General features: G+C 39.8%; 1 pseudogene; it reads left to right on the top strand.

The window, feature by feature from the left end:
- The first annotated feature begins 254 nt into the window (after positions 1-254).
- LOC138156020 (cytosol aminopeptidase pseudogene) lies at positions 255-4,322 on the top strand (annotated as a pseudogene).
- Positions 4,323-9,887: the final 5,565 nt, after the last annotated feature.

The raw sequence follows: 9,887 nt of genomic DNA, 5'->3' as shown, positions 1-9,887 counted from the left end.
AAATGATGTTTCCAAGAAATATACAAGGAAGTGGAAGTAAAAGAGTGGTATATTCTTTTATAAGATATAAGTAGGAAATACAATCCATGAATGCTCAATAGCATTTACCATACAAATGAAAGAAGAATGGAACACAGGGCAAGGAGATCTGAATAAAAGGAGGAAGAAAGAATAGGTTCTGAGGACATAGTAGAACTGCATATGTTGCCTGGGAAGGAAGGGACAATGAAAAACCATGTGCTGTGATGGGCATCATGGCGTAATGAAATGAGTGGGAAATTGGGAGAGCTACTTAATACCTGTGTAAACATGAGGGAATGCTCTTCTCTTAATGAAGGCAGTCAATAGCACTGCTCATCTCACAGTGTTCATGTAAAAAAGTGCTTTTCAAATGCCACATTTTACATTTTGATACTCTAAGGATTGATGATTTCATGGGAGTGAAAGGGGACTCCCTCCAGTCAGCTCCTAGCCCTTCCTTCAGGTCCTCTTTGCCTTGAGTAGATGGTCTTTATTAGTTACAATGGCTAGAGAAAAAAAATCCTCCTTTAGGTCATAAATCTAGAATTGGAAGTAACTTCAAAGACCATCTAGTACAATACCATAATTTTACAAAAAAATACCATTTGGGGAGGTGAAGTGACTTACCCAGAGATCACACAATTGGCTAAGTGTCAGAAGGAGGATACAAATGCAGGTCTTCTGATTCCAGAACTGGGACTCTTGTGACTGTTCATTCCTGTCCTTATCTATCCCCTAGTGATATGCCTCTCCACACTCTGTCAGGGTAGTCCTTGTGTGGCTCACTCTCAGGCCCTTATTCAGATTTTCTCCAGCATGAGAGGATCTGCCAAAGTTTATACCAATGTGACCCTAGTCTAGCTTTCAAAGCACCGTACCATAATGAGACATTTGTGGAGGACCTAATAACAACAATAATAACAACAAAAAAGACAATGATAATAATAATAATTATGATTTATATTGAGTTTTTAGATTTCTAAAGAATTTTACAAATATTTCTTTTTTGGAAGAAAATATATCAATTACTATATAATAATATGAATCTAGATAGATCAATCAATAGATAGATAGATAGAAAGCACCTATTATGTGTTAGACTCTGTGCTAAAATTCTTTACAAATATCTCATTTGCTTTTCACAACATCCCTGCAAGGTAGGTGCTATTATTGTCTCTATTTTACAGTTGAGTAAACTGAGGCAAACAGAGGTTAAGTGACTTACCCAAGGTCACACAATTGGTAAGTGTCAACAGCCAGACTTGAATTCAGATCTTCCTGATCCCAGGCCCAGCTCTCTACTTATTATTTCAGTGAAAACAACTTTTGATTGGGGCATGGTTCTATCTTTACATTTTGATACTCTGGCAGATGTGTCTTGTCATACATAGAAGGTAAACACTTCACTTTCCTTCTCTTTTTATTTCATGCTCTGCACTAAGTATTTAATAGTTCACATTTATAAAGTGCTTTATCATTTGCGAAATGCTTTACATTTGCTATCTCATTTATTTCTCACAAAACACCTGTGATACAGGTGCTGTTATTAGCCCTATTTACATGTGAGGAAACTGAGACTGAGGAAACTTGATCATAGTCACACAAGTATCTGAGACAGGATTCATATTCAAGTATTTCTGACTCCAAGTCCAATGTTTCACACTACCTGTCATCCATAATTAATAAGTATCACTTAAAATATTTGTGAAATCAGATTATTGACTTTGATATCAAGGTGTTCTGCTTCTCAAACAAGTGGCCTTTTGAAAACATAGAGCCTTAACATCAGTGACTGACTGAGCGTGGAAATTTCTGGCCCTGTTACAGGGGAGTAGGTGTGATGTGTGGGGGCACAGGTGTGCATGGGCTGGTTTCTGCACTCCTCAAATCAGAGCTTCTGGATGACTGCTTCCTGCACCTCTGTAACAGGAGGCTTTAGTGATCAGGCAGTCTGCCAGCAGTCAGGATGTCAGGCAAGCTCCAGGCCAGGCTGATAAAAGGCCTGGCAGCTTCAAAGAATCTCCAAATTGTGAAGGATGGAGCTCAGAGGCTCTCTAGACCCAACCATAGCTGAAGAATCAGTTCCACAACATATATAACAGCTGGTCATCATGTCTTTGTTTGAAGACCTTCCCTGCCTCCCAAGGCAGTCCATTCCACTCTGAGGCAGCTCTGATGGATAGCTCCAATTGTTGTCTGGCATAAAACCTAAATTCACCTTTTTGCAGCTCCTACCTATTTCTCCCATTCCAAGGACAAATAAAATCTCTCTTTCCCAGGATAGTCTTCTTGAGGCTTCCCTCCTCCAGGCTAAATAGACCTAATTCTTTCAACCAAACCTATATGGGGTGGCCCAGTAGAGGCAGCCCCTGACACCCCAATAAAATGCTGCTATTACTGCCTCTTCAGGCACTGAGGCCTCTCTGCATCTGGAGCCTGGGAGGGAAGCTCCTCACATGCTGGGGCTTTTCCACTATATCCCCCCTCAGCCAAAACATAGTCGTGACCAAGGGCCTTGTTCTAGGCATATATGCCAAAGAATAGGATGCTGACACGCTTCAGTTTACAAGTGCCAGAGACAAATTTGATAAATTTGTATCTGGAAAACTTAGAGAACTTTTGGCTCTATCTGGACTCATTAAGAACTTCCCCAGTGTTGTTGTAGCTAGCATGGGTAAAAAGACATCCAGAATAGGTGAACTGGAAAACTGGAATGAAGGCAAAGAAAACATCCCAGTCTCTGTTGCAGCTTCATGCAGGCAAATTCAAGACCTGGAAATTACTTCTGTGGAAGTGAATCCCTTTGGAGATGCTCAAGCTGCTGCAGAAGGAGCTGTTCTTGGTCTCTATAAATTTGATGAGTTAAGGCACAAAAAGAAGACTAGTTTCTGCTTAACTCTACGGGAGTGGTGATGATGAAGCTCAGCAGAAAGGAGTTGTGTTTGCTAATGGGCAATTGCTAGCCCGACACTTGATGGAAGCACCAGTCAACAAAAACACTCTGACTAAATTTGCAGGAATCACTGAGCAGAAGCTCAAAAGTATGAGTAACAACACAACAGTCCACATAAGGACCAAATCTTGGATTGAGGATCAAGCAATGGGAGCCTTCCTAAACATTGCAAAAGGGTCCAATGAATCACTGGTTTTCTTAGAAATCTACTATATAGGCAGTCCAAATGCAAATGATTCACTGTTGGTGTTTGTTGGAAAAGGAATTACCCTTCATAGTGGTGGCATCTCAATCAAATCTAATGCAAACATGGTTCTTATGAGAGCTGACATGGGAGGGATAGCAACTATATGTTCAACCATCATTGCAGCAGCAACTCTAAAGTTACCGCTTAATCTTATTGGTTTAGCTCCACTTTATGAAAATATGCCCAGTGGGAAAGCAAACAAACCAGGAAATGTTGCTAAGGTCATGGAATGGGAAAACGATACAGGTTGATAATGTAGATGCAGAGGAGAGGCTCATATTAGCTGATACTCTCTGTTATGGCCACACATTTAATCCAAAATTTATAATAAATGCTGCAACATTAACACATGTCATGGACATAGCTTTGGGGTCAGGTGCCACTGGAGTTTTTATCAATTCAACCTGGTTGTGGACTAAACTCTTTGAGGCAAGTACTGAAACATGGGACCACATGTGGAAGATGCTTCTCTTTGAACATTACATAAGACAAATTGTAGATTGTCAACTTGCTGATATTAATAATCTTGGGAAATACAGATCTGGGGGAACTTTGTACAGCTGTGGCATTCCTGAACGAATTTGTAACCCATTCTAAATGGGCTCATTTGGATATAGCAGAAGTGATGATAAATAAAGATGAAATTCCATATCTGAAGAAAGGAATTTCAGGAAGGCCCACAAGGACCCTGACAGAAGTTCTAGTTTGAATGAGTAAAGATAAAGAAAATTTTCAGTGAAGTACTGATCTTAAAATTCTTTTATTTCGTTTTAAATTGAATAATTGGGTTAAAGCTATGTTTTAATAATGGCTTGCTAAACCTGGAATAAAATGAAACACATTTGGCTAAGAATATGAATACAACCATTTTACTTTATACAAATATACAGTGATGAAAGACAAATCTTACATAGGACCTGACAACAGACATTTTAAAGATGTTTATAAATTAATGTTGATTGTTTAGAAAAACATAATAGCCTTCCAATTTATGTAACTGAATTAAGAGGTAAATGATAATTTTTTTTAGATTTGCTACAAGAAAACATGAACAAAGTTACTGTGCACTGTTCTTAAGCAATAAACTCATCTTTGTTTGCTTTCTGGAAAAAAACCCTATATGGAACAATTTTGAAGTCTTTCACCCTGGTTACCTTCATTTGGACACCTTTAGGACTGCCCTTCCTAAAATGTGGTGCCCAGAAATGAACAATAGTATTCCAGATGTCTGACCACGATAACTCAATTGAATTCAGCAAATTTTAAAGTACCTACCATGTTCAAGGACCTGTGTCTAATATCAAGGGACCATTTCCCTTGGTCTAAGAAAAGCACATCTTCATTCTGCATGCCTATTAGAACCCATCATCTTCCATCAGTACTATAAGCTTTTATTAAGAGTCTCTATCTGAGGTAGTTCAGAGACCAGTGAGTTCAAAGGATTATTTGATTGTGCATCCAGTGAGTCCAACCTTCTCATTTTACCAATGAGAAAATTGAGGCATATATAGGCTAAGTGTCTTGCTAAGTGTCACACAAGTGTGGTGGTTAGAGATAACTAACCTTTCCTTAAACTTCTATCTAAATTGTAACATTCTGATGTTCCATCTTTAGCTACCACAAGAAGAAATAGAATGATGATGAGAAAGCATTCATCACAAAGGATGGTATAATGGAAATCTAATTCATTTGATACTCAGGAGAACTGTATTCAAGTCTGAGATCTATCACTAACTAGCTTTATGACCTTGGACAAGCCATCTACCTTCATGGCCTTAAGTTTCTTCCTCTAACAAAATGAGGGTGGTTGGCTATCCCATCCTGTTCCAGCATTCTCCTTAAAACTTCTTGATAATTTGAGTTTACACCAAGTGGAAGTAGTTATATTAGAAGATAATGAAATTCTTCAGGTTAAACTTGGATGACCACTTGACAGGGATATTATAGAGTACTCAGGTATGGTTTGTATATACAGCCCAACTCTGAAGCTGGCCTCTTGAATCCCTTCCAAACCTAAGATTCTGTGACTCTGAATTTCAGAATATGAAACAAGGAGATAGTACACCTAAAGTACCCAAGATCCAGAAGCAAATTACTATAGCAGCATAATGTTTAGTGAACCCTAACTACCGGGCTAATGACTCACAATTCAACAAAAACCACTGGGAAAATGGAAAATAAATCAAGTGGAAATTAGGTTTGAACCAACATCTCATACCAAATCCCATTATTAGTTCCAAATAGATACAGAACCTAGATATTAAAGGTCACTTAAATGAAAAGAAACAAGAAGACAATCCCAGAAGTCCTAAAGACTTGTTTAAGGTTTGTGTAACAAAGATACCATGTCATAATCTCATTCACTAACTCAACAAAATAGAAAAAAAATCATTCTCTGTCCTGACATCACCATCTATTGAACGGAGAATAAACTATCAATCTGAACTAAGATGAAAAGAAACTAAGAAGTGATACATCCATGTCATTAACCTGGGAAAATGAATTCTGTGCTCAAAGCTTGTTGCTATTTGTTGGTGAAGTGAGGACTGGCTTTTATATTGTCATGGAGGTTTGCTTTGGAAATACTTCACATTCCCAATTTGTAAAACTTTTATTAATAGCTCACTCTGCTATAACATTGTGAAAACAACACAGTTCTACACACAGGAAGAGATACAAAGATGAAGAAGAAATGCTTGTTTGAGGTGTGTATCAGCAATGCCATATTCACAATGCCTATAGAGATTACAAATATGCTGATATAATTATCCATTACAAAATACGTCATGTTTGCCATATGAGTAAATAAACTAGAAAATTTATTAAGATACCAAAAGACTGAGTCCCAAAACCAGAAAGTGAAAGCCATCAGAGTAGTTATCATATTGGCACAGGTAGATAAAGTAGAAAGCACCCACATTTTCAAGCCTTTAAAACAGAACAGGCTACCTCAGGCAAAGGTCCTCCTCTCCCCATGCACAGCAACCACCCAGCGTCCTGGAGGTGCGCTCCCAGCAGCTCCGGCCCCTGGCAGTCCTCAGCAGGAGTCCTTAGCAGTCCTAACTCAAAAAGGGCTTCGTGCTGCCACTGCCTCTGCTGCTGCGGCCGTCACCACCACCGCCAGCCACCGCAGGAACGTTAGCTTGGCTTCCGCTTCCTCTTGCTCCTCCCCTTCCTGCTACGTCAGCAAGTCCAACGGGGCATGGAAGATCTTTAAATCCCATAACCCTTACATTCGGCCCCAAGATCTTTCATGTCCCTTACTTGGCAAAAATACAGTAGGAATAACTGGTGTCAACAAAATTTCACAACAATATAACAAGAATAGCACACAATAAACACAGAAAACCATATTTTAGGGTGGGGCTTGAGCACAAGCTCCCCATCATTCCCCCCACCCCAAACAAATGGGGCCGCAAAATCTTGTGGTAAGGGGTGAAGATCTCTTCTTCTATGGCTACTTGCTGCTGAAATCGGATGTAGAGCTGTCTCTGTCCTAAGGGGTCCCATTTGAGAGGTCAGTTCTTAATATGCTTGATGCCAGGTCCAAGGGTGACACATCACAGTTGCAGACAGGGGGTGACATCCAGCTTAAGCTATCAGGCATCTACAGATGGAGGGTACCAAGCCTGTGGAAACAAATCTAACAAACAAGGTGAACAAACAAAAAAGCAAGAAAAAGCAAAGAGACAATAACCAGACTATCGTAGCCTCACTCACGGTAGAATAAATGAGTTAAGGGTACAATTTTGTAATCATCTTCTCCAGAATAAACAATAGTTACAGTGTTATCCCTCCCATATGCTATAATCTCTGCAGCCTTTGGAAGATCATCTGGCTTCCGTTTTACCCATACTTTAGCTCCTGATTTTATTATATCAGTAGAACCAAATCCTTCAGTTCCTGTGACAGTTATTTTGGAAGGAGGGTCAGTTTTTACAAGTGGCATTGTTTTACAAGGAACAATAATCACTTGAACTATCCTATCATTCTTGTGAATCTGTATGGGCCTTTCACTTAAATTCTGGAATGTTACAACAATTTCTCCTTGATAATTAGAATCTATCACTCCAGCCAATACATGTATTCCTTGAGCTGCTAATCCTGACTTGGGTGAAATCTGTCCAAAGTGATTTTTAGGGATTCTTATGCATATCCCAGTGGAGATTTTTCTTATTTCTTTTCTGTCCAACCAAAAGTCCTCTAAACAATGTAAATCATACCCCATTGAACCAGGTGGTCCTGGGTACGGTGCTGGGACATCTGGCCTCAAGGTCCAATACTCAATAATTGGGATCTTGTGTGTTTGTTGTTTTCTAATTTGCAGATTGGGGATCATCATTCTGGCTAGAGGTGTACTTCCTCCCAATGGTCTATTATTCAAATTACGCAAAGCCATGAACAAATTATCCTTCCAATGTTGATATGAATTATTGGAACTTAACTTCCTCAATTGTCCTTTCAGTAATCCATTCATTCTTTCAATCAACCCAGATGCTTCTGGATAATATGGAATATGATATATCCATTCTATATTGTTTAGTATACAATACTTCTTCATTTCATTGCCTTTGAAATGTGACCCGTTGTCACTTTGAATCTGCATTGGGGTTCCATAATATAGGCTTATGAGATCTAGAGTTTTACAAGTGTTTTTCTGGGTTGCATTCTTATAAGGACAAGCTACTAGTACACCTGAATAGGTATCAACACAAGTACATATAAATCTGCATCCTTTATCCAGTGGTAGTGGACCAATATAATCTATTTGCCAGATTTGGGCTGGGACTTTTCCTCTTGCTATCTCTCCAGTTACTACCCGAGGAACAGTTCGCTCCTTTTCCAATTGACATATATGACAGTCTTCTGCTATCTGTTTTAACAGTGAATGAGAGATACTAATACCTCGATCTTGTGCCCACTGGTGTGTGGCCTGGACCCCCAAATGGCCTGCTGTTTGGTGGACCCATTTTGCTAATACCGGATCATCAGTTGTTGTCAAAGTAGGGACAATATGTTCAGTAGCAATCTTTGCCAGTCGATCAGCATGAGCATTGTACTCACGTTCTGGTGTGGTGGGGGCCACGTGAGCATCTACATGAAAAACTGACAAGTCAGTGACCAAAGACATGTTCCAGATATCTTCCCATAATTCTTTGCCCCAGACTTGTTTCCCATGAATTTCCCAATTTTCATTTTTCCACATGGGCATCCATGTAGCTAACCCATTAGCTACCGCCCATGAATCAGTGAATATATGACACTGTCCTCCTTGTTCTAGTTTGATGGCTTGATATACTGCCATAAGTTCAGCATATTGGCTACTTGCACCTATCCCAGTACTTTCCAAAGTCCTTCTAGTACATGGGTTATAGGCCACTGCTTTCCAATGTCTTTTTTGCCCCAAATATTTTGCTGTCCCATCAGTAAACCATGCATGTCTCTTTTGTTCCTCAGTTAATACATCATATCCCTCATTCCACTTTACAGTGGACTTTACCAACTGTTGCTTTGGCTCAGGGGGTGTGTCATTCCTCTCAATTTCTATGTTTGCTACAGATTCATGTAGAGCAGAGACTCCGCTTTTGCCTGTTTTCGCTCTATTTTGAATATACCACTTCCATTTGATTATACTAGCCTCTTGGGCATGTCCAATTCTGTGAGAAGCTGGGGTACTCATTACCCAGGTCATAATTGGGATTCCAGGTCTCAATATCACTTCATGGCCCAGAGTCAGTTGTTCAGTCTCCACCAAAGCCCAATATGCAGCTAACAACTGCTTTTCAAAAGGTGTATACTGGACTCCAGATGAAGGGAGTTTCCTACACCAAAATCCCAAAGGTACATTTCGGCTTTGTTGTTTTTGCCATAAGCTCCAGTTTGCATAATCATCTTGTACAGTCACTTGCAATTCCACTGGACCATTTTGCATGGGCCACAAATCTAGGGCCAATTGTATGGCAGCCTTGGCTTCTTCAAAAGCTTTACTCTGCTCAAGTCCCCAATCAAATTCATATTTCTTCCGTGTGACTCTATATAAAGGTTTTAAAATCTGTCCCAAATGTGGAATGTGGTGCCTCCAGTATCCAAACAATCCTATGAACTTTTGGGCCTCCTTCTTATTGGTAGGGGTAGGAAAATCCTGAATCTTTTGTCGGGCTTGAGGAAGAATCTCCCTTAGCCCCTTGTTCCATTGTATACCCAAAAATTTCACATTTTGAGCTGGTCCTTGAACCTTTGCAGGGTTAATTTCCCACCCTTTACTTTTCATATGCTCAATTAGAAGGGTCAAACTCCTTTCCACTACTTTCGCATCTTTTCCCTGTATCATGATATCATCAATGTAGTGGGTAAGCTGTACACCAGGTAGCTTTAATTCATCCAACTGTTCAGCCACAATCCTGTGACAAATAGTGGGGCTATGTATGTACCCTTGTGGCAAGCGGGTGAAAGTATATTGTCTACCCTGCCAAGTGAAAGCGAAGTGGTCCCATTGTTTAGGGTCTATTGGGATGGTGAAGAAGGCATTTGCCAAGTCAATAACTGCATACCAAGTCCCATCATATTTCTGGATCCTTTCTATTAAGGTGATGGTATCTGGAACAGCAGCATACAAAGAAGGAGTCACCTTATTCAACTGTCTATAATCCACAGTCATTCTCCATG

The sequence above is a fragment of the Petaurus breviceps genome, unplaced genomic scaffold (assembly GCF_028583685.1).
Source record: "Petaurus breviceps papuanus isolate PSGF00001 unplaced genomic scaffold, PetGlider_PUasm1.0 98, whole genome shotgun sequence".
NCBI lineage: Eukaryota > Metazoa > Chordata > Mammalia > Diprotodontia > Petauridae > Petaurus > Petaurus breviceps.
Note: the sequence above shows the minus strand (reverse complement) of the source record. Positions and strands in the feature narration are given on the sequence as shown.